The 27,402-nt window shown below is 37.6% G+C and overlaps 1 protein-coding gene and 4 non-coding genes across 5 annotated transcripts in view; 3 read left to right on the top strand and 2 right to left on the bottom strand.

Moving 5' to 3' along the window:
- The window catches only part of LOC143345741 (mannosyl-oligosaccharide 1,2-alpha-mannosidase IA-like), an 831,836-nt gene that overhangs the window by 239,831 nt on the left and 564,603 nt on the right, over nucleotides 1-27,402 (top strand). The gene's annotated exons all lie outside the window — the stretch shown is intronic.
- Nucleotides 7,623-7,694, bottom strand: Trnad-guc (transfer RNA aspartic acid (anticodon GUC)). Its single transcript has one exon. It is a non-coding gene; the product is annotated as a tRNA-Asp (tRNA).
- Trnad-guc (transfer RNA aspartic acid (anticodon GUC)) lies at nucleotides 14,403-14,474 on the top strand. The gene has a single exon. It is a non-coding gene; the product is annotated as a tRNA-Asp (tRNA).
- Trnai-aau (transfer RNA isoleucine (anticodon AAU)) lies at nucleotides 26,638-26,711 on the top strand. The gene has a single exon. It is a non-coding gene; the product is annotated as a tRNA-Ile (tRNA).
- Trnae-uuc (transfer RNA glutamic acid (anticodon UUC)) lies at nucleotides 27,324-27,395 on the bottom strand. Its single transcript has one exon. It is a non-coding gene; the product is annotated as a tRNA-Glu (tRNA).

Below are 27,402 nucleotides of genomic sequence, written 5' to 3'. Positions count from 1 at the left end.
AGTGCTCGATTGCAGTAGCCTTGCAAAGTTCGCGATACTAGATCTTCTTATCGGATCTCGGCCAGTCGTGGTCGAGGATCGATTCGTCTCGAGGCAGGTCTGCGTTAAAGCATCGATGCGCAGATAAATCTACATAACTTCGGGGGCCCTCGGTATGCGAACAACCGAAATGGTCGGCGATCCGAGACGAAGACGCTCGCGAGTACGTGGAGGCACGCGAGACGAAATTCACGCGTGTCGTAAATCATCGTTGGTCGATTCCTCGTGAACAGCGTCGTCGTGGCATTGCTTTCCGATGTCGATGGGAACGCCCACGCCTACGTGGCCCCGTTTGCACGGGCACGAGCGAAAAGAAACCTTTAAACTCGCACGGGGAACGACGCGAAACGAGATTTGTCTTTGAGAGGAATTCGGAAGACGTTAGAGTTCGCTAGACAGTCGAGTTGAATTTTTGAAAAGTTCGTGAGACGTGACAGCGTCCGATTGCGAGATCGTTTCTAAAAGAAAATGGTCCCTCCGTATCTTCTAATCTAATTTCCATAATTTTTATTTATTTGTTCGTCGAACGGAGAATTATTTCGTTGGCGAGTAATTACCCTTTGGTCGACAAATTGCCCAACTTTGTAGAGGAATAGTTCCCACTCTTGACGATGGAAACATCGAATACTGTATACTGACACTGCAGATTCAAATGATTCACGATAAATTCGCCGGTAGGGTACGTAATTTGCAATTCATGTAAAAAATCATTCTCTAATCACCATAGAAAAAATAGATATTCTGCTAATTTAGAGTAAAAGAGAATCGGTGGAATGGAAATTAATTCGTTATTTATTGATTCCGGTGTAGTCAGCTTTATTTTTAATAAATTAATTAAACGTTCGATAGGGAAGTTGGGGCAACCGCGATGTTCCCCGCGTCGTATTAAACGTTGGTGGTTTTTGCGCGAACGTAGACGCAGCATGACACCCCAGTAAATTACTGAAAACGGTGATCACGATAATGGTTAGCGAGCCTAAGGGCAGTTTTATCGGCGGCAAATGAAACGGACCGCCGCATGCCTGTATCGCGACGCGACAAATGCCTCCGTGCTTTCTACAGAGCTTTACGGGACATAAACGACGCATAACTCACCATTGCCCATGGCGAAACGGCTGCCACGATATTGCTAAGACAATAATTTATCCCGAGACGCGTGTTCTTTGCCCCGGGCTGATATCTCTCCCTCTATCTGTCTCACTTTTCTTGACCGAAACTTGTTGCTGCGCGAATTAAACACGCCAGATTCGCGGACACCTCGGTTCACTCGAAATTAGTTTATCGACAGACGGTATCGTAAAAATTAATTTCGACAGCTATGCAACATGTTTGCAGAGGCTCTGACCTGACAAATTAATTTTGTTGCGTGGTTAGGTTTAGGTAGAATGTATTGGCCGTTCAGGATCGTTCGAGAGCCTTCCCCCTCCATGTCAATTAATTTCCATGGCACTGTTTTTTTCTAATCTTTAATCTACTGTTATATTTGACAGATTGTAAATGCAATACGCATATCTTCTTCATACAAAACTACAGAAACAACCCAAATTTCTTTCCTTGGTGATTTCATCGTTTATCCTGACTTACACGCGAACCTTGACCACTGATTCATTTTTGGAAGCTCTCTCTGTCTTGCCCTTTTTCCACAACCTTTCTAACTTTTCCAACCCTACAAATGCAGGTTGTTCGGCCACCCTTGGGAAAAATTTTAATGACAGATTCTAGAGGCCAAAATAAGACAAAAATTATTGTTAAAAATTATTAATAAAATTTGTCCATCTACACGAATTTTTATCTCGAAAGTGCGTAGGATTTTGGGGGTATATCTATTCACAAAGAAGGATTGTAATTGACCCCCACAACCGAAAATAATTTTTCCAGAATGATTTGAAACTTTTCAACTTTCATGATAACAAACAGTTAGTCAGACATTATATTTTCAATAATTAATTTTTTTCTCGAAAATGTGGAAGATTTCGAGGGTATGTTTATTCACCAAAAATGATTTTAATTGATCCTTGCAACCAAAAATAATTTTTTCAGAACGATTTAAAACTTTTCATTTTCGCCGAAAAATTTAGGCACCTACCCCCAGTCGATTCTTCCTAAATATTCGTTTTTGATTTTTAGTAAATTTATTTGACATCCTATAGAAAAGTTGTCCAATATTTTTTTGTAGATATCCATGAGCTCTACTTCAGAAAAAAGTTTGATTGAAATATATTCACTATTGTAGGAGTTAGGGTCGTTTGAAAATTGGACCATTTTTATGGAGTTTTTCTCATTTTACGGAAACAAGGATCAATTTTTCGAATATTTTTGCAATTTCTACATATTCTCCTCTAAAATACGCGTTATTTGGCTTTTTAAACATTAAAATCCTTCAATCCGTTCAGAAGTTATAACGTTTTAAAGAATCGCATGAAATTTCAGGGCACCATTTCTGGCCTCACAATGTATTTTCGGTAAGGAATTTTTTTCTCGAAACTGAGTAGGATTTCGGGGGTATGTCTATTGACCAAAAATGCTTGTAATTGACCCCCACAACCAAAAATATTTTTTCCAAAACGATTTGAAATTTTTTTTTTTCGCCGAAAAATTTTCCGGTCGGTATGGAACTTTAAACATTAATAACTTCTTAACGAAGCCTCAATCAAGAAATTGGTATTCTTGATGTTCGTCTTATTTTGGCCTCTAGAATCTCCCATTAAAATTTTTCCCAGAGGTGGTCGAACTGTATATCCCGCGTTTTTCCCTAAAGACAGATTTTGATTTTTGGCAGTTTCACGAACACATAAAGTTTAGTCTAAAACTACGAATAACCAATTGTTTTTGTACGTTGTTAGTCTGTCTGACGGTAATAAAGAGTGATCAACGGGAATACAACAATACGGAATATGTTTAAAATAAATTTGAAGTTCTTATTGTTACAGTTATTCAGAGTGCAAGAACTGTACCAGTTTCTTTTCTCTTTAAATGTTTTGTTTAAAGAAGAAAAAATAATATTTTTCTCTCAAAGTTGATAAACGTCAAGGTCGACACTATTCACAATTCTGTACAGTCGAAATTCACAATTCTGTACAGTTCGATCGGGTTCGGCGTCCAAGGAGCTTAAAGTGAGTTTAAAGCTTGTCAAAATTTACGCCTCTGTCGAGCAATTATCATCGAAAAATCATGTGACAGTCGGCCGAACGAATCCCCTCTCGGTACTGTCAGACCATAAATTACACCAAACGAATTGCACTGCGCCCCGTAGCCGCGAAGCCGTCCGAGTTAATTTCCCGTTCGAGCAAGCAGAACGCGATTCGAAGCAAAACGAGATCTTCGCTCTCAAAGACCGGCGCACGAACAGCACGAGCTAATATTAGAAAGTTGTACGTGAAACATCAAATTTTCAGTACGTGTCTGTGGAAATTAGGTTCTGGAAATCGGAAGGTAAACAAACTTCGTATTAAAAGCAAACTAAGTTTTCTTACTTGCGTCAAATCCTTTAGTAATTCAAGACGAGGCAAGATAGTCGAATTAGTAAAGAATTTTGTAAAAATTGCTCATAACACTAAAATATTTACTCGCCCCTCGATTCAAATTATTGTAAAGCAGAATATTCTTAAAATAAAATTATTTGCAATTTTACTCTCAAAATTGATCTCTTATACGATAAAAATAATCCCATGCAAATTATTGTAATTATATTTTGCAGACTATAAAGATCAGTTTTGTGGATGAAGCTAAAAACCAGGAAAGGGTATAGCCGAATAAGGGGGTCAAATGTGCCCCCAAACCGAATTGAACGAATGATGGGTCATTCGATAGCTTATCCAAAAAAAACCATGTGTGCAAATTTTTAACTTGAAATCTCGACCGTGGGGGTAGTAATGGGGTGAAAACGAAAATCATGTTTTTGAACAATTTCTCTTAACCTATTGAGTAAAAAAATGTAAAAAAATTCAGAGACACTTCGGGTACTGGGATACATATTTTGGGAGATTTTCAGATTTTTTGATCGAAGAACCAGGTAGTAAAAAATAAAAAACCGCAAAAAATGCCGAAAAATGCCAATTACGTATCGAAGGAGGCCCGGAACTACTTTTATACTTTTACAGTAAACACGTATTGCTATTACTATTATTCTCAATTTTTTTCAGATTTTTCATTTTGGTGCGCCGCAGTGAAAAAAAATAAAAACCGATTTTTTCCTCATTTTCTGCGTATTAGAGTAACTTACACGTTGAATTTTTATGCATTCTACAATATACGAGTGTTTTGTACACTGTTTAATGTTTCTACACTAAGCAGAATTACATAACAATTGAAAGAAATAAAATAAACCAACCGTTGAGCGCAACATATCCTAAAAAATCAACGATGTTTTCAACAAGGTCGTTGGCGCAGCGTTAGAGTGTCCGACTGTGGAACCGCTGGAATTTTTTTTACCGTAGGTTCGAGTCTTTCTTTGGGACTTAGAATTTTTTTTTATTCGTTATTTTTTTTTCCAAATTCTAACTATATAACAATGGTTTATATTTATTTATAAATATTCTAAAGGCATTTTACAAATATTTTAACCTGAAATATCTATAAATATAATTTTGGAGCGATTTTTGCATAGGATGATTTTCTTATCTCCACATCATTTAAAAATAACTTCAAAAAAATTAAGGATACATATTGTTAAACTATAGCAATATATAATATACTGTTAAAATCCAAAGTGATTTGAGAATTCGGTTTATGACACAGTTTTCTGGTACATTGTAGTTATTAGGAATCGTTTTTTTCGTAAGATTATTTTTCGTTATTAGTCACTCTTTAGCAAGTTACTCTGTAGCAAACATTCATATTTATCAAAGAAAGAGAAAAAAAAGGAAAGATCTGCTTGATCGAAGGGGGAGAAGAAGTAATAGTAAGCCAGTATAGAATCTTCTGTTCTAATCCATTCACAATAGTCAAAGGTAAGAGATTTGAAAACTAACATTTCATATTAATTTCAGTTCAAGAGATGTTAAACAATAATCGTGGTTGACAAAAAAAATAAGGACGCAAAGACGCTCCAAAATTATATTTATAGATATTTCAGGTTAAAATATTTGTAAAATGCCTTTAGAATATTTATAAATAAATATAAACCATTGTTATATAGTTAGAATTTGGAAAAAAAAATAATGAATAAAAAAAAATTCTAAGTCCCAAAGAAAGACTCGAACCTACGGTAAAAAAAATTCCAGCGGTTCCACAGTCGGACACTCTAACGCTGCGCCAACGACCTTGTTGAAAACATCGTTGATTTTTTAGGATATGTTGCGCTCAACGGTTGGTTTATTTTATTTCTTTCAATTGTTATGTAATTCTGCTTAGTGTAGAAACATTAAACAGTGTACAAAACACTCGTATATTGAAGAATGCATAAAAATTCAACGTGTAAGTTACTCTAATACGCAGAAAATGAGGAAAAAATCGGTTTTTATTTTTTTTCACTGCGGCGCACCAAAATGAAAAATCTGAAAAAAATTGAGAATAATAGTAATAGCAATACGTGTTTACTGTAAAAGTATAAAAGTAGTTCCGGGCCTCCTTCGATACGTAATTGGCATTTTTCGGCATTTTTTGTGGTTTTTTATTTTTTACTACCTGGTTCTTCAATCAAAAAATCTGAAAATCTTCCAAAATATGTGTCCCAGTACCCGAAGTGTCTCTGAATTTTTTTACATTTTTTTACTCAGTAGGTTAAGAGAAATTGCTCAAAAACATGATTTTCGTTTTCACCCCATTACTACCCCCACGGTCGAGATTTCAAGTTAAAAATTTGCACACATGGTTTTTTTTGGATAAGCTATCGAATGACCCATCGTTCGTTCAATTCGGTTTGGGGGCACATTTGACCCCCTTATTCGGCTATACCCTTTGTTGAACTCTTTGCGATTTAATCTCCGCGAATAAACGATATTTATAACGGACTATCTTTAGGGGTTGATTCAGTTGGAATCTCCGCTCGGTCGATCGACGTGTAATTGAATATTAAACATTTGTCAATGATGCGGTTGCGTATGTCTTAAATAAACAAGTGCTGGCCGTAAATTTACATCGGATCGAACCGTTCGAAGCCAACGGTTGCACAGTCATATGAAGCCGCAGGATCATTCCCTCGCATTTCATTCTAGGGAATGATCGCGTTGAATCTGATACCTTGACGTCTGCGTGTAATCATTCGTCAATAATTTCGATCCGGCTAACTTATCAACCGTCAACGGGATCGACTTTGTAACCCGACTAGATGGATTACACGTGCGTTTAGGTGCTGATTTTACTGGGCGTCGATCAGAACATGCTAGGGACGTGACAGTTTTATTGAACCTAAGCACATGAATTATGGATCCTATCGAATTATCTGTTAATCCTTTCGCGTGGATGCAAACATAGTGCCATTCTCTATTTAGTAATTCTCGTATTTAGAACTTTGAAACTTACGACTGTCATTTTCCCTTTAATCGATTTAAAATTACATTTTGGAAACTGGTTTGATAAGAGTTTTTTGGTACGGTTTAAAATTTACAATAAAGACTGGACAATCTATGTCTCGTTTTATGCTTTACCCTTTCGCGGGTCGAATAATTGTAGTGGTGGGTTTAATCGATCGAAACAAACCTGTACCGGTTTATCGATGCATACCATTCGTAGTTCAATATGTGGAAGGGTGAAAAGTCACCTTTCTATTGTTAATACATTTATAGGCGCATTAGCATACGGTTCGATAAAATCGTATCATATTCAAGATTAAAGTTATCGAATTGAAAATCGATACAAGTATTGTAGCTGTCGGAGGTAATAATCTATTTCCGTGGCAATACCATTGACCTCCTATATCGGTTCATAGTTGCGTGAACGAGCCAATAAACATGTCGTTGACAATTTTTACGGGCCTCTATATAAAGTCGGGGCGAACCTAATGAAGAATAGAAGCGTGGAATTGCTTTTTCCATCCAGCAATATCGAAACAGGCGACAGCTGTTAATGACTCTGCCACCAATGACCTTCTTCCTTCGTCTTTCTCGATCGAGAAACTACTGCCATTACGACGCCGGTTTATATTCGCCTTTAACGAACGCCTATGGTGTTCACTCAGTACAGTATTACTATCATAAAGTAGTGTAATATCTACATATATATATAACACGTGAAATGTATTGCAAATTACAGTTGAAGTATTATATCATCTTACGCGTGCAATTTTATTAGAATTTCTTCGTCGAACTGTAACGCGTGCGAACGAACCTGAGAAATATTAATGGAATTTATCTATTAGCCAATAATAATAATTGTGTCGGTTAACGTATGTTGATGTTGGCACGAGAATATTAATTTTGTATACTGAAAAATGTGACTGAAAATTTTTGAGAATAGTAATAATAATAGTATAGATAATAGTAATCGATTGATGTTAGGTACAGTTTTTATAAATGTATAAAGATAAGCATTTTGAAGTATGAGTATTATGACAGGAGAGAACAATTTTGGAGCAGACGGCAAAAACAGAGTATAGGAATAAAAATTACGAAAATAAAAGTAAAATTAAAAAAAAAAGAAAATTTCTCCCCGACGGGGAATCGAACCCCGGTCTCCCGCGTGACAGGCGGGGATACTAACCACTATACTATCGAGGATTTTTTAAATACTCATTTTTTAAAATTCAGTTTTTATATACACACATGTTTGGAACAATTAGTTTATTATTTGATAATATTATTTGTTTGTAAAATGAAAACTCTTAACACAATAATATTCTACACCTATTAATTAATTACTATTTTATTCGTATAGTGGAGAAACAATTGGTTTTTGATTGTGTTTTGAATAACGAATTATAAACGATTTATATATTTTTGGCAAAATAGTTTAACGTAATATTACCGTGAGTTGATATTATTGCGATGAGAGACACTGGTCATTCATTGAAGCGAGTACTACTACGATAACGGGCTCGTTTTACTACAAGGTTAGCACAGTGATTCTCAATGTAATTGCAAAGATCGAAGAAAACGTTTTCTAGATAATTCGTGGGTCAGTAACGTTAAAAAAAGCATATACATCAGTTTTTACAGTACTTAAATCGTTGGTTACTATTTGTTTACTTACTAAATTCATATTGACGTCTTGCTTTCTAAAATTCCCTCGAATAGCTCCAAAACGATACAGGCACTCTCTAAAACGCACCGAAGTAAACTGAACCTTTCTCACCATGCACTGGCCTTCCTTAAGGAGTCTCACCCCAGCACACACACACACACACAATCACTCACACTCCCCACTCACAATCAGTTATTTCAAGACACTCTCGCATACCTCGAAACCTCGACCTTCTCAGATTATTAGGATATTAGATTTATTAACCGAAATATATAGAGTTCGGCTGTTTAAATGTTATTTAACCCTTAAGTGGGCTCTCAATCTCAACTGTATTATTTTACTTAACGTTGATATTTACCAAATTGTTAAATGGAAATCTACTTTTCTCTAAAACATTTTAAAAACAATGAACTGATGGAGGATTACATAAATTTTCAAATAATTACATTGCCATATATGTAACAACTATTAGCTAAACTTGCCAATAATCCACTTAAGGTTTTGAGGGGGTTAGGGGGTAAAATAATAATTCACCAAGCTACCCCACAATTATTACCGTTTATTCTTTACGCGCGTGAGTGATGTGGGACACACGCAGCCACACGTAGGTTAAGCATATGTCTCTGCACTATGAACAGCGATTACGCGTCTTCACCAGACTGTGTTACGACGACGTCTTTACCAGACTGTCTCACTACGACGTCTCTAGCAGACTGTATCTAACGGACTGTCTATTTTTTCTTATACACGTCTTACCTTAATAGCAAAGGGAGAGAAAAAGAGATAGGACAGAAAGACGGAAAAACGAAACTGGAAAATATTTAGCGTAGGAAAAGTTTAGCTAGTGAAAGAAAGTCATAAAAGTCAAGAGGCTCGCCGGACCCGGATCGGGGTGGTCCGAGGCCCAGGCGAAACCTTGAAGGAAAACAGGCGCCTCGTACGGTTCTGGTCGCCAAGTGTTTAACAGGACGACCAGGCTCGCACGAGACCCTGGGAAAATGGAAAAATAGAAAGCTTAAAACTAGCTTTTCATTCCATTCCCATTCATACTCTGGCAAGGGTGTAGTGGCTATACAATGGCCGCTACTGTTTAAGGATAAACAAAATTTTTGCGAGGAACTACAGTCCCGGTAACATTGAATTAGAGCCACTCACAAAAAAAAAACATTTTATCAAACTTCTCTCGTGCCTTGTAATTTCATTAAAAGCATAAAGAAACGTTGCAAATTTTGGGTGGCTCTAATTCAGTAAACGTCTCGTGCTAACTTTTTTTCACATCGGAAAATGGGCTCTCGTTTAGGTTACTCGAGTGGTGGAGAAAAACCAGACCAACGACTGTTTTATGGTTAGCTCGAAAGTTCTGTAACTTGTTCGAATCCGTCGCCACATGTTTATGTTTCCAAGAGGGACATATCTTTTTATTTCGAGGTCCTTAGTTCCTACTTTAAGCTTTATCATTTAACTTGAAACATAATTATACACCACGTATGTGCTTCTAATAATCACAACGATTTCAACCCTCTTTGCGAGTCGCGAGGTCGTGTTACAAAAATTTATCTTTTGGTCACCTTCCATCGACAAAAGATAAAGTTGTGTAAGAGATATATTTGAAAAAGTGGTGCTACAAGGAAATTCGCAGGGTTGTTGGAGTCAAGACTGCCTTTCCCTTGTTCCAAAAAGGTCCCCTTTGGGGGAGGGGGGGGGGCACGCTGGAATGTCCTCAAGGACCCTTCGTTTATGGCCCTGCGTCGTCGAAGTCCTCGGGCCCGGCGCACATGGCCCACCATGACCTAAACGAGGGCTAGAGCCTTCCACCGGGAACAGCTAACTCTAGGTTTTCTTACAGTTGAGTCGATATTATTATTATTAATATTTGTAAGGATATCAGGGATGGTCACAGGCATCTGGTCGAATTGAATGCTTCGAACACTTTAAACGTATAGTCCGGGCCAAAATATAGCGAGGTCGTAAACTAAACTCTTGAGGGTTGGGACCGACTCCTGCTGCGGCACTTAGGGCCGTACATGACATCTTGCTTGAGGGTGCCTTTCTGAATGTTTTTCTGTGTCCGTAACTGCACTACCTTTTTTCATTTTCTAGATGCATATATTATAAGCAGGTAAATTAAAATATTAAAGACTTCTTTCGGGAGTTGAAACGTGTAAACTTTGACACCCACTCGAGTTTAGGATCTCGCTATATTGTGGCCCGGACTATAACTAGGTAAACTGTATTATTTAATATTACTATAACTATTTGACATAAAAGGAACATAAAACGTGAGAGTAAAAACCATAAGTGACTACTGTCGACTAGAGTTCGATGCAGAGTGTCTTTCTACTGTCGAAGTCGAACCCTCTCGATTCACATCTACATATTATAAACAAATGAGGTCACCGATACGGAGGATCCTTTTAAATATGTACTTCACTCATCGATGCCAACGATAACGCTCCCATAGTCCAAACACATATACATTTCTTAGATATTAAGGTTACTATTATTATTAAGGGGTCATTGTGGCGACCACTTTATTTCACTCGCGAGCCTAATCACAATCACTGTCGTTTAACCTGACGATCCAATGGTAATCCATCGAAGGCATTAATTCGCGATGGCGATGACGAAGAAAGATGGATCAGAGTTGGCTGGCAGGACGCGTTCGAACGGATATTTATCTTTCTTGTAATTTATACGCGTCATTTTCGGATTCGTCGCTCCGAATTCGTTGCCGTCCGCTTTGAGATTTAAGCGCGCCGCGGCTACGCGCGCAGGCCCGTATACAACTCAAAAGCTGAATTTATTGACTGGCAGGGCCGATAAATTGTTTCGTGGGTCCGTGGCAGCCCGATGCGACGGACGTTATTGAGCCATTAAATCGTGATTACTCGCGTGTTATTGGGCGCGGTGACACGAAGACGAGACGTTCTTCCTTGCCTCTTCGCCGAATCCACCTCGTCGTCGACGTTTCTGCTACGCGTTCGATCCAGTTCCAGTTCTCGTTTCTTTTTTCCCCGCGCCGGAAACTTGGGCCGCGTCGCCGGGTCTCCTTGTAGGTTCCTTTTCGCTTATTGCGTCTGTCTCGATGATGGATTTGTGAGGAGCAGTCGCGGACGAGCGATCAAGCGTACAAACGTTCGATTCCGAAGCGGTAACGTTGTTCCTTTAATTGAAACAGGAGATATGCAAGTGGGTAGTTTTTGTCTCTTTTTTACCCTCCCGGCTGTTACCGGCCGAAGGGGAGAGTGGCTCGCGGATGTCGAAGGACCTCCTCTTTGCTATTTGTATGTAGAACATCTCTTAACCCGAATCACAATAACATTTCTGTTAAATAATTATATCGCTCGATACTTCTAAATCAACGACACTATCTTTTAACCCTTTGGGGTCCTAAACATTTCGCAGTTCAACTATTTCCTTATTTCAGCAGCGAAAATCCGATTTACAGCACTTAATATAAGTGGAAAAAGTAATGCACTGTCATTTTACCCATATTTATAATTTACAAATTCTATTTTAACATATTTCTCTTTTCTTGTGAATATGAAACAGTTGCATTTAATCTTCCGTTGAGAGGTTGTTGGAGATGGAAATGAAACGGTCTTTAATTAAAATAACAATATGATATAAATACGAATCGTCCTATTTTTGTTTTAATCTTTGTATGTTACAAATGTCGATGAAATAACGTTCAGCATTAAATCACAGTATCTACAGAAGATATCGGTAGTGAAGGAGTTGTATGTCAAGTCCAGCTCGACATAGGACCTCAGAAGGTTAATATTCATTGGGTCGACCAAAATATTTGCATTTAATCGTACACTTTAACCAAAAAGTTTGAAGATTGAGTCTCTACTTGCTGTACCGTTTTATTTTTTAAACGATGCACAAACCTGCAAAAATTTATGCAAGATAAACTGGGGAGACTGTCGTCAAAGGACGCGTGTACCGGACGTGATCTCATTTATTTAAAACAATTTCTTTTGTTCCTTTCAGTCGCCACCGAAGACCGTATACGTCAGAAGCGGTTTCGTTTTTTCGCTTGCTTTTTACAGGAGCTAATGCCATTAAAGAACGCGTGTGTCAGAAGTGTAGTTTCTTTCCTTTGTTTTTTACAAGGCAGGATCCCGGAGCGAGGATTTATGAATGCGGAGTTATGAAGCCGTCCGAAAAACGGTAGAAGGTTGTAACTTAAAAGGGAAAATACATTATTGAATAAAGACGTTTCCTATCCGTCGTAAAAAGACCGCTCTATCCGTATCTTAAACGTCAAACTTTTTCTGGCCCGACAAACGCGTAACAAAAAAACATTTATTCGAACACGAGCACTGTTATCGCCCATAACGACGATAATTGCGTTCGTTTCTCGCGAAAATAGAAACGAAAAAGCTGACGATTTTATAAGACGGGTCAAAGTGCATCGGCTCGCAGTCGACCGAGACAGCAATATCCGACGGACAGAAAAAAAAAAAGGTAGCCAGGCTCAATAGGGAATTTGCTGCGGCGTGCGTGCCGACAATAGCTAAGGGCCATAATTGCAGTCTAAATATGCATGCTGGATGCGGCTGTCGGGGCTGACTGTTCCATATTCAGCGATTAAGTGTGATGTACGAGTTTTGAGTGTCGCGGCATATCAAACAGGCGTAATCGTACGTGGAACAATCCTTCCCCGCCCCCAGCCTAGCGCTCGCTGTCTGTCGTTTTACTCCTTCCACGTTTCGATTCCCCCCACCACGTGATAAATTCGCGCAATTAACTACGCCACGCACGACGTCGACGGTACCGTACGTATCGCGAATGCCAAATGAACGGCAATACGATTCTTGTCGGATCCGATCGAGGAAGTATTTATATTACGAGCAGGGGGCACGATGAATGCAGATGCGATTCGATTCGCGAAAATTAGAGTGCCCCTCGTACTGTCGCGCGACAGTCGGGCGCGAGCGACCACTTCGCGGTTATTTTGGAAAATTAACTCGACGCGTATCACCGACCAATTTCGAATGAACGAACAAAGTAAATCGTCGATCTGTTCTTTTTAAACTGCAGTATTATTATCGATTTAGAGAAAACGCTGGGGGTTGCCTCGCACGCGGGGGTGGATATACGCTGTGAAAGTGTGAAGAGATTACGGTAGTTCCGGAGGATTGAAAATTTTTTCACAGTTCAGGTTGAGAAAAACAATTCCTCGTGTATTTTTTAGCGTTAATGTAATGTTGAACTTTTGTTTATTTTGGATTTAATCGTTAGAAATACTTGAAGTTAATTTATGTCGTAGAATTATATGCATAGATTTTGTATCTTTTGATATGGTTTCGATAGAACAGGAATATTATTCTGAAGTTTCGTTTAACATGGTCGACTTTCAAAGTATATCTTGTATCATGTCTGGTTGAAAGTTAAGAGCGAATGTAAAGAGACCTTTGAATACAAAAGGTTTTTTCTCTACGTCGTTCGCAGCCTGCCATAATAAACCATTCAAGGATTTCTGAGGCCTGTTCGATATGACCAAACATTTGGCGACCAGGCACGTATATACCCCTGTTCTCTTTCTCTCTCCAACAGCTTTGGTCTCTTCAGTCGTCGTTATCTGCCCTTTTTCTTTTCTTCGGGAAATGCTCGAAAGTCGCGACGTAAAATCTAACAGAACATTCTCGACAGTCGTCAGAGTAACACGCCGGAAAATCAATGAGTGGTTTATTAAAAACTGTGAGTGATAATTACATTTACGTGCTCTACACGTCTCGCTATTGATTAATTGGTATGGATCGACATATAGAGTAAGTGTTACAATACTTCGTCTATCATATTTGTGTTCTATATCTATTATATCATGTAATATAATGTAGTTTCTATAATTAAAAATAACAGTGTAATTCTGGTATTTGTTCATACATATCAACATCATTGAATAATTGTTACATTGTTATTCTTCTGATTTAATAATTCTAATGATATTAAAAACAGTGAATCCTACAAATATGCACAATTTATATATTTTATTTTGTTTTGAAACTTGTTAAATTATAATTTGAAAGACACAATTTTAACGTAATCACTGCGTTAATAATATTTAGTAACTAGTGCAGAATTTATGAAAAATTCGAATGAGTATACTCATTTTTATGAAAAATGGGATATTTGAAGTAATAAATTAATGATAATTTAGCATAAAATTAGTAATAATCTATTATTAATGAGTCTGTAACAGAAAACAGAATTTAAAAAACGTAGTTATCACCAAATCCTCGATAGTATAGTGGTCAGTATCTCCGCCTGTCACGCGGAAGACCGGGGTTCGATTCCCCGTCGGGGAGGATTCTTTTTTGTGAAATTTTTATTTTGTTTCTATTCCTCTTCTTCCATTCACAGCTATATTTGTTTAAATTTACTTCTATTTGATCGATGAACAATTTATTGAATTAAAATAGAATGTATACATTAGATAACGTAATTTTTCTTCTATTTGCTCCAGAATTGGTTTCTATTCTAGGATTCGTTTCTGCTCCAAAATTGTTCGTGTTCTACTCTAATTGCTTCGTGCCAACGAAACGCGGTTTTTGTAAACAGTGACTTTTTATATATTTAAAAAATTGTAAATGAAAATCAATATATTGTATTCTGGTTCCAGTTAAATAATCGCGTACAGGGTTGCTGTAATATTTTTAGCGAAACAATAGTATTACTTTGTTTACACTAAATGTTAAAAGAACACTAACGGTACGAGTAGGTCAATATTAAAATTCTATGTGCAGAACAAACGAGTCTTAACCTGAAAAACCAAATTGCTAAACTCTCCGACGGTCGCGTACGTGTTCAGAGAACTCACGAGCTGGTTTATGACGGGAAAAACCATTTTGCCGCGACGAGACCTACCTTACACCCCAATTTATTCATCGAGTCAACCGTTTTCCTTAGTGCATCGCGAAAATTCTTATTAAAATTCAGTTGAAAGCGTCTCGGGAAGAGCATACAAATCACTGCACGTCGAGGTAGTTTTAAAATTATCAAAATGTCATTGGTCACTGATATCGTGTGTTTCACGTATAAATAAAACCACCATTTTATCGAGTATTGTCCTAGAATATTAAAATTATTTGCGCCATATTCTAATGGTTTATCTTTTCAGTCTTGGGCATAATAATGGTTGTCAAGATTTTTGCGTGAATAAAAATCTCAATCTTCGAAAACTATTATGACCATCGTTGCTCCACGTGTGGAGTGCAGCGCAACCTTTCACGATCTGTTTAAAAAATACCGTAAATAAAAAATCGATCCATTGGTCAAATAATCGAATAGCACAAAATTCACGTAGTCGGATCTGCGACGTCTCGAGAATATACACAGGGTGTTCGGCCATTCCTGGGAAAAATTTTAATGGGAGCATCTAGAAGCCAAAATAAAACGAAAATCAAGGATACTAATTTGTTAATTGAGGTTTCGTTAAAAAATTATAGAAACATTTCCGGCCTCACAGTATATTTTCGGTAAAGAAATTTTTTCTCGAAAGTACGTAAGATTTCGGGGCCATGTGTATTCGCCAAAAATTATTGTAATTGACTGTTGCAACTAAAAATAATTTTTCCAAAATGATTTGCAACTTTTCATTTTCACCGAAAAATTTAGGTACCTACCCCCTATCGATTTTTCTTAAAAATTCGTTTTTCATTTCTAATAAATTTGTTTGATGCTGTACGGAAAAGTTGTTTAATACTTTTTTTGTAGGTATCCATGAGCTCGACTTCAGAAAAAAGTTTCATTGAAATATGTTCACTATTGTAAAAGTTATAGCTGTTTGAATATTAGACCATTTTTATGAAGTTTTTCTCACTTTACGGGGTTAAGGAACAACTTTTCGAATATTTTTAGAATTTCTACATATTCTGCACTAAAATGCGCGTCGTTTGCCTTTTTAAACATTAAAATCGGCCAATCCGTTCAGAAGTTATGATGTTTTAAAGATTCACATGGAATTTCAGGGAAGCATTAGACTTTTGTATAGGAATTTTTTTCTCGAAAATGGTTAGGAATTTGAGTGTATGTGTATTGACCAAAATTGATTATAATTGACCTCTGCAACCAAAAATAATCTTTTTAAAACAGTTTGAAATTTTTTAATTTCGCCGAAAAATTTCAGCACCTACTCGAATTTTTTTCTCGAAAGTGCGTAGGATTTCGGGGGTTTGTGTATTCACCAAATATGATTGTCGTCAACCCCCGCAACCGAAAATAATTTTTCCGTGAATGATTTGAAATTTTTTAATTTAATTTTTCAATAACTATTTAACGATGCCTTAATCAACAAATTAATATTCTTGATGCTTGTCTTATTTTGGCCTCTAAAATCTCCCATTAAAATTTTTTCCAAGGATGGCGAACACCCTGTATAGGCGAACGACAAATCGTTACCAAACCCTCGTAAGACGATATTTCGTTCGTGCGTCCACGTACACTGGTAAATTACTATAATTACTCGTGCTTCCATTACAATCCGCGGATGTATCTGCTTACGAAGAGACCTCCTTATCGACCATAGATAATAACGAGCGTTTCGTTCCAGGAGAATCGGGCGATCCGCGTTCAACGAGCCCCTCGTAACAGCGAGAAAGAGGCAAAGATGGACACGAAGGAGACCCACAACAGAGGGGGGAGGGAGGAGAACATAATTACCCCGTGTAATTGCGCCCGTAAGGATCCTTCCCGCAGAAACGGAACTCTCGAGGAGTCCAGGACGCAACGAGCGTTGTTTCTCCTCCCCTCGTCGCGAATGGTTCTCGATCGTGTTCGCCGGTAATAAGCCTTAATCGGGGGGTAGATTTAGGGTCACGTGATACCCCCGTGGCTTTTTTTTTAAATTACACTCATGTCGCACGCTACGGCAAAGAATACCCCATATATACGTCCCTTGTCAAAAACCGTGACGAGAGAAACATCTTACGAATCAGTCTCAACTCCTATCCATTTATTTATTTAAACCTTTAAGTGCTGTGAACGTATATGTACGTCCTATTAAAGCTATTCATGCGAACTATGGACGTATGCGTTTGCCAATTTTTTCGATCTCTCACTTACTGTAATACAATTATTCAGTTATGTTTTAAATTTTAATGTTGTCAATAAAATAATTCATTAAGAGAGTTACATTTATAATTTAGTTGCGCCTTGTATAATCAATCAATATAATTAACACTAACGTACAATATTCCGTCTCCAACCAGCACTTTGGCCAGGAGTATTCAGCTCTCAAAGGGTTAAGAGGCAAACCCTTCAGTATACACAGACACAAAGACAGTAAATAAAATAAAATTTAATTTAATTTTAAATATCAATAAACGTATTTCGTAACATCAGTTAATTAGGGGTATATCTGAACCATTGTATTTTTAGGGTGATTTAGAAAGGGTTGAGAATAAATATTAAATACTTTCGAACGCGTATATACAGAGTGTTCGGCCACCCCTGGGAAAAATTTTAATAGAGGATTCTAGAGGCCAAAATAAGACGAAAATCAAGAATACCAATTTGTTGATTCAGACTTTGTTAAACAGTTATTAACGTTTAAAGTTCCAACCGTACTGAATTTTTTTCTCGAAAGTGGGTAGGATTTCGGAGGTATGTCTATTCACCAAAAATGATTGTAATTGACCCCCGCAACCGAAAATAATTTTTCCAAAACGATTTGAAATTTTTGAATTTAATTGTTAATAACTTTTTAACGAAACCTCCATCAACAAATTGGTATTCTTGATTTTCGTCTTATTTTGGTCTCTAGAATCCCTCATTAAAATTTTTCCCAGGGGTGGCTGAACACCCTGTATTTAAAATACATGTAATTTATTTAAAAGAAATGCATTTTTCCTGTCTTAAATCATATAAAAATTGCAATAAAGTGAGATTAATTTGGTTTTTTCATGGTAACTTTTAAGGGATACTTTGGAAGTTATCGGTGCTACGCTCTTGTATGACAGACCGTAAATCCTGTCTGGCGAGACTCCTCCCGGTCGGACTCGGTCAACGTGCTCGCAATTTGCGGTATTGTCGGGTAACCGGCCAGGGGAATTGGCTTTTCGGGACAGGGTTCTAGGTGGACCAGGAACGAGGTGTTGATCGTGCGCGGGCGGTCTTCGAACGAGCGAGCCGTTTCGAACGTTTCGTGTCGTTCAAGTTTTGCGACGCGACGAGAAAATTTAATTAACGTCTCCGAAGCTGTTCGGTTCAGAGAATCGACGGAACTTCAGAATTTTGTACGTGACACCGAGGTCGGGTATATTTATCACCCTGAACCCTTTTACGCCCACGCCTGTATTCGAATTGCCGATGTAGAATACCGTAGTTAAATTTGACGCGAAAATATACAATGAAATTGGCAATAATTCTGCCTTTGTGTATGTTTCAATAAATATTCGAATTTAATCATGCACGCGAGCATTCATTGAGAAATCAGTATTATTATTATTATTTGCAAACGCGAACGATTTCGATCATTAAATCGGTTGTGTTCGAACGTATAATAAAATACAAATTTCGTAACGCGTCTTTCTCGCCTGAAGGGAACAGGAGAAAAACGTGGGATTTTTAATTAAACCAGTACGCAGTTAGGCGAACAAATTTTAAAAGTAAAAGGGAAATTAAAACGTGCTATTAATGGACACGTGGCCTTAATGAAACACGTAACTTGTTCTTTTTTCTTGGAACATACAAGGCGTCGGTGCAAGGACAAACTCGACAAAGGTATGTTAAGGAAAATGAACGCGTTTTAAAAATTTTTCATAAGAACTGGCTCGACAAAAATTTCTTGTACCTTTGTAATTATAATATTTATGAAAAATGTTTAAAATGCGTTCCTCTCTAAGCGTACCTTTGTCGAGCTCGCCCTTGCCTCCCCAAATGTCTCGTATTCGCGCTAGTAGGTGTTCAAACAGACTAAAACGTTGTAAGTTTTATTAAAGCTATCATTAATAGTACATTTTAATTTACTTTCTACTTTTGAAATTTATTTATCCGCCAATACTGCCAATTTTATATAGAATTTGATCAAGGATACGCGTGCCATTCTGTTTCACGAGTTTTCGTCATCTTTTAAGTAATTTAAATATTTCTTAACTCGTCGTTTCGTGGCCAAAATCTATCAAGTTGCTCTCTATGTCGTATTTCGTTCCTTCGCAAAGAAAATTTACACTCAAAAATCGATTTTATTTAGACGGAGCTTCGATTTAATTATCAAGATAATATTTCCATGAAAAGGGCACTTTGCATTACGTTAAAGGAATTAAATTTCTCTGTTGACAGGTAGCCGTGCTTCCCCACGGCATTTGTTCACGGTCACAATTTACAATTAGCGAGGGTCATGATCGTAACAACAGCGACCACTCGTGTGTAATTATTAATTAGAGGGCACGCGGTCGAACGTTAGATTTATCCGCGTGTAATACATTTTCCTTCGGTTGAGTTATGCCCGCGGTACATGCGACGGGGTCCAAAGAATCGCGAGTGGGACCACGCCTCCACCGTTTACGTTACGCTTTGAAAATCCCCCTTGAAAAGGGTTTCCTAATGTCTCGAGTCGAAAAATACAGTTTTAACTTTTTGAAACAAAAAACAAGGTAGCTGGTCGAATAATTAAACACACCCTCACTTGGGCATAGGGTGAGTTGCCCTAATATGGAATAGTTTCCTAATTTAGAACACAGCAATATTCAAGAATCCTATCGATTACGATTGTCATTTGTTGCAACTAGCGTGCATATTGAAGAAAATATCGCAGGCTGAGTTTTTGCAAGGTGATCTTTGACCTAATATTATACATAATAAATTAAGTGCTTTGTGTTAGCTCGATTATTTCTTCAAATATAAATATGAATATATATAAATATAGCATTTCATATTACGAGCACTATGAGCTTAATATAGAAAATGAGGACCTCGGTAAAAAAAATAAACATTTCGTAAACCGTCATTATATTTTTTTGACTGTTACCAGCCAAAAGAGCATAACATTTCCTATAAATTCATAATATTTAAGTTTGTATAAAAATTCTGCAAGCAAGTGAAACATGTGTATAAAAAGAGTATACCATATTAGGACAACTGACCCTACTTTTTTTTAATATTTAGAAAACGAGGTGTATTTGACGATATCTGTGAGTCTCATAGAATAATACAATATTATTAATTCTATGCCTGATCTCTCTTTCTAAATGCCTCAGTTTGAAAAGCGTTATCTTAAGCGAAGAATGATTTCTCTACTTAGTATTATAATGAATGAATGTTTCGTACGAGATGTGTAATTTTTAAAGATGGTCGAACTGCTGCGTTCCTTTCAGAGCCTTTTCTTTCTCACGGACGTGTTTACGCACAAAAACTCGTACGACTGTATTGAATGGTTAATTCCGTCTCGGTCGTCGACGGTGATTACGGATAATAAATTTCATCCACGAACGACCAGCTTTTGGCACTGCTCGCCACGTCCTGTCGTTAATTCGTTAAGAGTAGCAATTCCTTTCCTCTTATTATCGTTCGGAACGATTCGCGGCTATTGCTAAAATTATCGTCAGCTACCAGTGACGTCGTCTCAATTAACGCGAAAATAATTCCACCTATTAACGACGAGGTTACGTTCGTTACAGGAAGGATATATATCTCGATGTTATAGACACACGATCGTTATTATCGTTATTGCACACCGAGCACCATCTAACATGGAAGTTGCGGATAATAAATGCCTTTTTGCTTCGCGAATTAAACTGACGAGGCCACGAATGTCTTTATTTCTCGAACACCAGTTTTCAACTTGAAAAAGAGTACAAAATGAGAGTTTTTAATTATCAAGTGTGTCGTGTGTCTGGACTGGTCCGTGGATCGTTACGATCGGTTGTACCTAGAATTTAATTCTGCATCGCGATAGCTTTTAATTTTTAATTTACAAACTTCCTGGAAACTTATACATTATTATCGTAAAATATGATCCGTGATTAATGTAAATTTTCATGTAGAATTCATCCAATTCAGTGAAGTTTCAGCCTCGGAAATATCAATATCGATAGCCTCTGCAGAATGCAATTCGCTCTATTATTGATCTCGCAGTTGTTAGAACAAGCTTATTGTTAGAGCCGTTCCGTTTCGTGGACCGTAATCATTTAATAGATACGGGTTTCTCCATCGAAATGTTATCATAGCGAACTACTCGATCGTCCATATTTCAATGTTCGAAACTTGCGAATATTATACTTCAAAAAATGGCTCTGCACTATTTAACTTTTCCCCTCTATAAATTCTCTCGTATCCCATATCGTTATAGTACACCGAGTACCATCTAACATGGAAGTTGCGGATAATAAATGTCTTTTTGCTCCGCGAATTAAACCGGCGAGGCCACGAATGTCCTTATTTCTCGAACACCAGTTTTTAATTCGGAAAAGAGTACAAAATGAAAGTTTTTAAGTATGAAGTATGTTGTGTGTATGGACTGGACCGTGGATCGCTTCTCCATCGAAATGTTATAGCGAAGTACTCGATCGTCCAGCAATCGAAGCTATAAAAAGCACAACGACAAAAAAGAAACACGAAATTATACAAACAATACAAGAAACTTCAACGGAACTCATTAAATCTAACAAACATATAATTCTGACCTGGGTCCCCTACCATCAAGGCACAGGTGGAAACGAAAGAGCTGATATTAATGGCAAAGACACAACAACTGCCCTTTCCATCGAACCTAATTGCCCAATTCCTTACGCAGATCTCCTTAAATTGATCCATAAAATAAAGAGAAACAAATGGAATGAAACATGGAACTCGACAAACCGTACGAAGATACACAATATAATACAGGACTCCCTCCAACAAGTACCAACCCGAAACCTCACCAGGAAAGATAGAATAATTCTATCAAGACTCAGAACCGGACACTCAATGATTACTCACGAATGCTTACTACAAAAATCAGACCTATTGATCTGCAACCTGTGTAATCAACAATATCAACACACCATTTACTGTATGAATATCAAAGATTTGCTGTTCAAAGGAGAAAATATAGACTCCAGCCAGAAACATCGTTGACTTCAGAGGACCACATCAGGAACACCTTGAACTATCCGAAAGAAACCCAATTATACCACAAAATTTAACAGAATGACCCAAAAGTAACCGCATAGAACCTGTCACTAATGATCTTGCAGTCGAAGCGACATTAAACCCAAAGGAAAAAAAAAACTTCAAAAACATGTCCCTGCACGATTCAACTTTTTCCCTCTATAAATTCTTTCGTTTCCCAACTTGTTACGGCCTGTTTGAAAGTCGATAAAAAGAAAATGTATTTTTTAAAACTTTCGATTGTAGTACATTCGTGTTAAATACATATAAAACGAGCTGCGTATTTGCTCGTCACGCAGTTCGTGTTATTTTTGCATTAACCGGAACAATTTCAGCTGGCTCGGTATCGAGGCGATCGCACGCAAGTAATTAACTCGGCTGGCAAAAACTGCGTCGTCCTTCTGTGCTGTTGCCCGTGATCATGATCGCGCGTATATTACGCGCGCGGAAAAGAGAAATAAAACGGAACGGCGGCGCCGTCGTGTAAATAATCTCCGGCGCCGGGTCGCTGTTCAACCTGTATTCAAAGTCCCTCTGTTAATATTGTTCGGGGCTATAATTTTCGGCCAAAGACCTACTTTGTGCACAATTTTTGGGCGGACGAGAGAAGAGGAAAATCGCGTTACGATATGTTGCTAGCGTTTTGCAACCCGCCAGTCAGTGGCGAACGAAGATTCGGTTGACTGACGCGCTATCGACTTAATGATAGTGCGTAACGCCGCGTTAAATATTACTTTTCGAATCTCTTTGTAACGTACCGGGGTCACGGGTCAAATTACAAAGTTGATCCTGCGCTACCGACACCTCGTTATTTGAAGTTAATGAGATAACGATCAGATTTCGCGATCCCCATAATGCGAAGTGTATAATTTTCGACGATGAATTGTTCGCTGAAAAAATCAGTTTCGAAACCAATCTATTCCATTCCGGAGAAAATTCGAAAAGGTCTCTGTCTTCGTTTATTCGACGCGTTATTTATTTTCCCGATAGGCTCGATCGCATCGAGTTTCGAAATTTCTGAACGGAAATCTCAAACAGCATATAATTATCGCGCATACATAAAAAGTAATGTGCTCCATATAATCGGGGAATACCATGTAATTATTGTATACTCGGACGAAGTTTGTGCAATTTAACTCTTACTCGAATAGTGTGGAATAATTGAATTCGTTCGGTGCAATTTATTTTTACGTACGTTTTCGAACGTATTAAATGCGCAATAATTATACGCTATTATGTGATTATATCGAGAGTATTACTTTCTTCGTGTGCGTGGTAATTATCTTTCGGGGATCGGTGTTCGGAAGCTACGAAATTGCGTAAGAAAGTTCGCGTCTTTGAATCGAAATTTTTATAAAAATATTCCAAAAATTCGTTTCGTCGACCGAACGGTCCATCCTCGTGTAGATTAATATTTATTAAAAATATTGCCGCGAAGAACGTTCGTTTAATCGTTCCTCAAATTCGGTTAATTCTCTCGAACCCGTCCAGAAACGCGATCCTCTAATTATTTTACGCAGCGTGTCCCACAGTTGGCAAATAAGAAAAAAATGCTCCCGAGCTTGTGTCTCGTCCATTAGCCAAAGGTTGTCGCAATCCAAAACTTCGTCTCACGGTCTTGCTGCTAATTCTCTCCAGCACGCACGGAAATGAACGAGCGAGGGGCTGGAAGGGAAAAGGTGAAGAGTTGCCACCCAAGTAGAAACTTCCATCGCTGATTGTTCGAGGGCCGTTGAGGTACTTCGGATCCACGGTGCTCCTCGCCCTTCTCTGTCCATCTCGATCGACCAGGCCATATGAGAATTGCGAGAACTGAGACACTGGAAAAGAGGGACAGAGACGGAGAATGTTGTTAATTATCCCATTCTTGGTTGCTTCCTCTGTCGCTGCTGGTTGTTCACGGTCTTTGACAACGACGAGCGAAGGTCTTGAAACGTGTAACGACGAGAAATCGTGCGAAGAGTGGCAGAAGTGTTGAAAACTGATAGAATCGACTCTATGAAAAACAATATAAACCCTATTATCTACTTAAGGGGATATTGCTGTTTAGATTTTTTTTTTAATGATAGGTAGGCTGTTTTGTACTGAGACTTTGCAGGTACATTTATTCATCTCATAAGTATGTACAGTATTTTTTTCATCAAAAAATATTAAAAATTGTGAGAGTTATAACTTTCTGTTTAAATGCGTTTTTTAAAACTGACTTCTATGACATTTCAAAATCTAGCAGACCGACTTACTTCAAAACTTGAAGTGCCGCCTTCCTTTATTTATCGAGATTTTGATTTCTCTCTAGTTCATGCTGTAACTAACCCTTCCGAATGCAGATACTTTAGCCCCCTCTGTTTCAGATTAGCGGATTCGGATCGGTTGGAATCGTGGAAGTTAGTGGTGCACCTTTTTCAGAAGAGCCATTAAATAAGAAGTTATAACTCCCACAATTTTTAATATTTCTTGATGAAAAAAATACTGTATATGCTTATAAGAACGATAAATATATCTCCAAAATCTCAGTACAAAACAGACAACCTACCATTAAGAAAAAATCACCAAAGAGGCCGAAAAAATGGCAGTCTAGACAACAATACCCCCTTAGTGAAATGTTTTACATTTCAGTATCAACACTAAAATGACTGGTTAAAATATTGTTTAACACTAGAGCTACCAAAGCAGTCAAAATTATCCATTCGTAATTTCTAATAAAACTTGTAAAAAAACTATAATTTTCTACAAGAGAATGAATAAACACTTACTTACATTGCATTATACATTTCCTCACGTATCTATCGTTTTAATTTCTTTGGTACAAATAAATACACTATAATCGACGGTAGTTCTAGTGTTAGATACATTCCTAACGATGTATTTTGTTCAATTTTTGTTAACTTTTAAAACAATAGACGAACAGTAAAATTATTATACGTCTATAATAAATGTTTTAAAAGTGTCTAAGACTGGAAGGAAGCGAATGGTTTGTATACGTAATTAACAAAAGAGCAAATTGGAAGTTTGACAAATCTTCGTGTAGTTATTTATGGTAAAAGTATGCACGGAAGTAGACACGTTACAGACGTAGCACGCCTACTGAGTGATTAAGTGGGAGAACGGCATTAATCTTGTAAAACCAGAGCATCGTGTGGAAATCAGTACTCGCGGCTGGCGTTGTCGTATAAAATGGCCTCGGTAATTGATCGAATGGCCTTTCCGTACCCTAACACGCATTTTTCCCGTGAACAACGATCTTTAAGCCCCATACATATCGTCCTCGAGGTCCCGCTAAGAGTCTCTGCATCCCGGGTAGCAGATTGCCGTTGCAGCCGGGAAGGAAAAGTTTGCTGACGTCGTGTAAGGTCGTGCAAGACACCTGCAACAGCTTAATAGTTTATGGCGAGCCGTAGACTTACTCGATGGCGATATTTTCCCACGCGGAGAGGAGCAACCGGAGCCAATAGGTTCGCGATAAAGGGGAGTTTCGCGCAGAAGCTACGTTCGAGTTCGTTAGGGAAGAGGAAAATAAAGAACTTTGATACGATAAGAAGCAAGCATTGGCAATTATTTTAGGAGGAGGGGCACATTTTTATTAAACTTTCTTATCGGTTGCCACTGATGTATAATCTCACGGTCGAAGAACTCTTCGCTAGAGTTTAGAGTCGTTTTTTGCACCAAAAGTGTCGCTTCCACGGAAGTTGAAAGATTTATTGTAGATCGTTGAGAATTTGCTGCATTTTGAAGCGGAAATTGGCACAATTTTCAATGGTGATATTCTAGAAACATTCTGTGTAATGTAAAAAAAAGTAAATATATTTTAAAATAAACCTTGTTTCCAATTATTTAATATATTCTTTGTAAAAGTACCAATAATAGAGATTATACAGGCTGGATCATTGATCGTGGTACAATTAGGAACGAAATTATTTTTCATAAAAGTATACCAAAATTGCTAAGTTGTTTTTTTACAATATAAAATTTTTGTATCGTAATATAAAAAAAGTAAAGATATTTTAAAATAAACTTTCTTTCCAATTATTTAATATATTCTTTGTAAAAGTACCAAAAAATGGAGATTACACAGGTTTACAGGATTACACTATCATCTATCAAGTATTAGAGATACGAGCTGTCGCATCTGTTCATGGTGATATATGAACGTGCATATTGGCATTTGCTTTTTATCTTTTAAATTAATACTTTTCGGAGGAGTTATAAGTAAAATCGAGTAAAGTGTTCCTTTTATTTCGCAATAAATATTAGTCAGAGAAAAATATATTCGTTGATGTTTAGATTATTCTTCGAAACGAAAATAAAATATATTAATTATTTTTTCAAATGAACATACTTGCTTTTGTTGGAGAATAGAAAATATAAAAAACCGCTGAATATGTTGGCCCATTAGCTCAGTTGGTTAGAGCGTCGTGCTAATAACGCGAAGGTCGCGGGTTCGATCCCCTCATGGGCCAAATTTTTTTTTTTTTTCATTTATTCGCGATGAAGAAAAGCGACGCCCATCGTGCTTGTACATTCCAACGCCGATGTTCTTTTTTTCCGTTCATTTTTCAAGGTATACGTGCCGGGTATACCGAGTCGAAAAGTTTGCTTTGCGGCGCGGTAATGCTGGACGGAAACTTCGTCGAGAGTACGTGTCCGTTCGCGAGAAGGTGCAAAAGGAGGAAGAATTTGAGTTTCGGTCAAACACAAAGAAAGTTGCCAGAACGACGTCCGCGGGGTCTAATTGAGTAACTTTTTCTCGTTCGACGCAGCTTGTCTGAGGGCAACCGTAATAGAAGTATTTTCGGACGATTCGCGTAGGAGACATCGTTTTCCTGATAGGAGAAACTTTTTCCGTCAACAAAAGGGACCGATTCGCTTATTTACTTGAAGAAATTAAGTGTTACTCGACTCCAGTGATGCTTCATTTTCCGTCTGGTGCTTCCGTTCAAAAACCATCCATTTAATTAATTTCTTTTAATAAAAATAAATTTTAATTACAAATTAAATGTATGATATATGGAGTAATAAGTTACACAATGAATACGTGGAATTGAGAGGAAAAAAAATAGAAAAAAGTAATTTTCCGGTACCGGGAATCGAACCCGAGCCTCCTGGGTGAAAGCCAGGTATCCTAGCCACTAGACCATACCGGATTGAGAA

This window comes from Colletes latitarsis, chromosome 9 (assembly GCF_051014445.1).
Source record: "Colletes latitarsis isolate SP2378_abdomen chromosome 9, iyColLati1, whole genome shotgun sequence".
NCBI lineage: Eukaryota > Metazoa > Arthropoda > Insecta > Hymenoptera > Colletidae > Colletes > Colletes latitarsis.
Note: the sequence above shows the minus strand (reverse complement) of the source record. Positions and strands in the feature narration are given on the sequence as shown.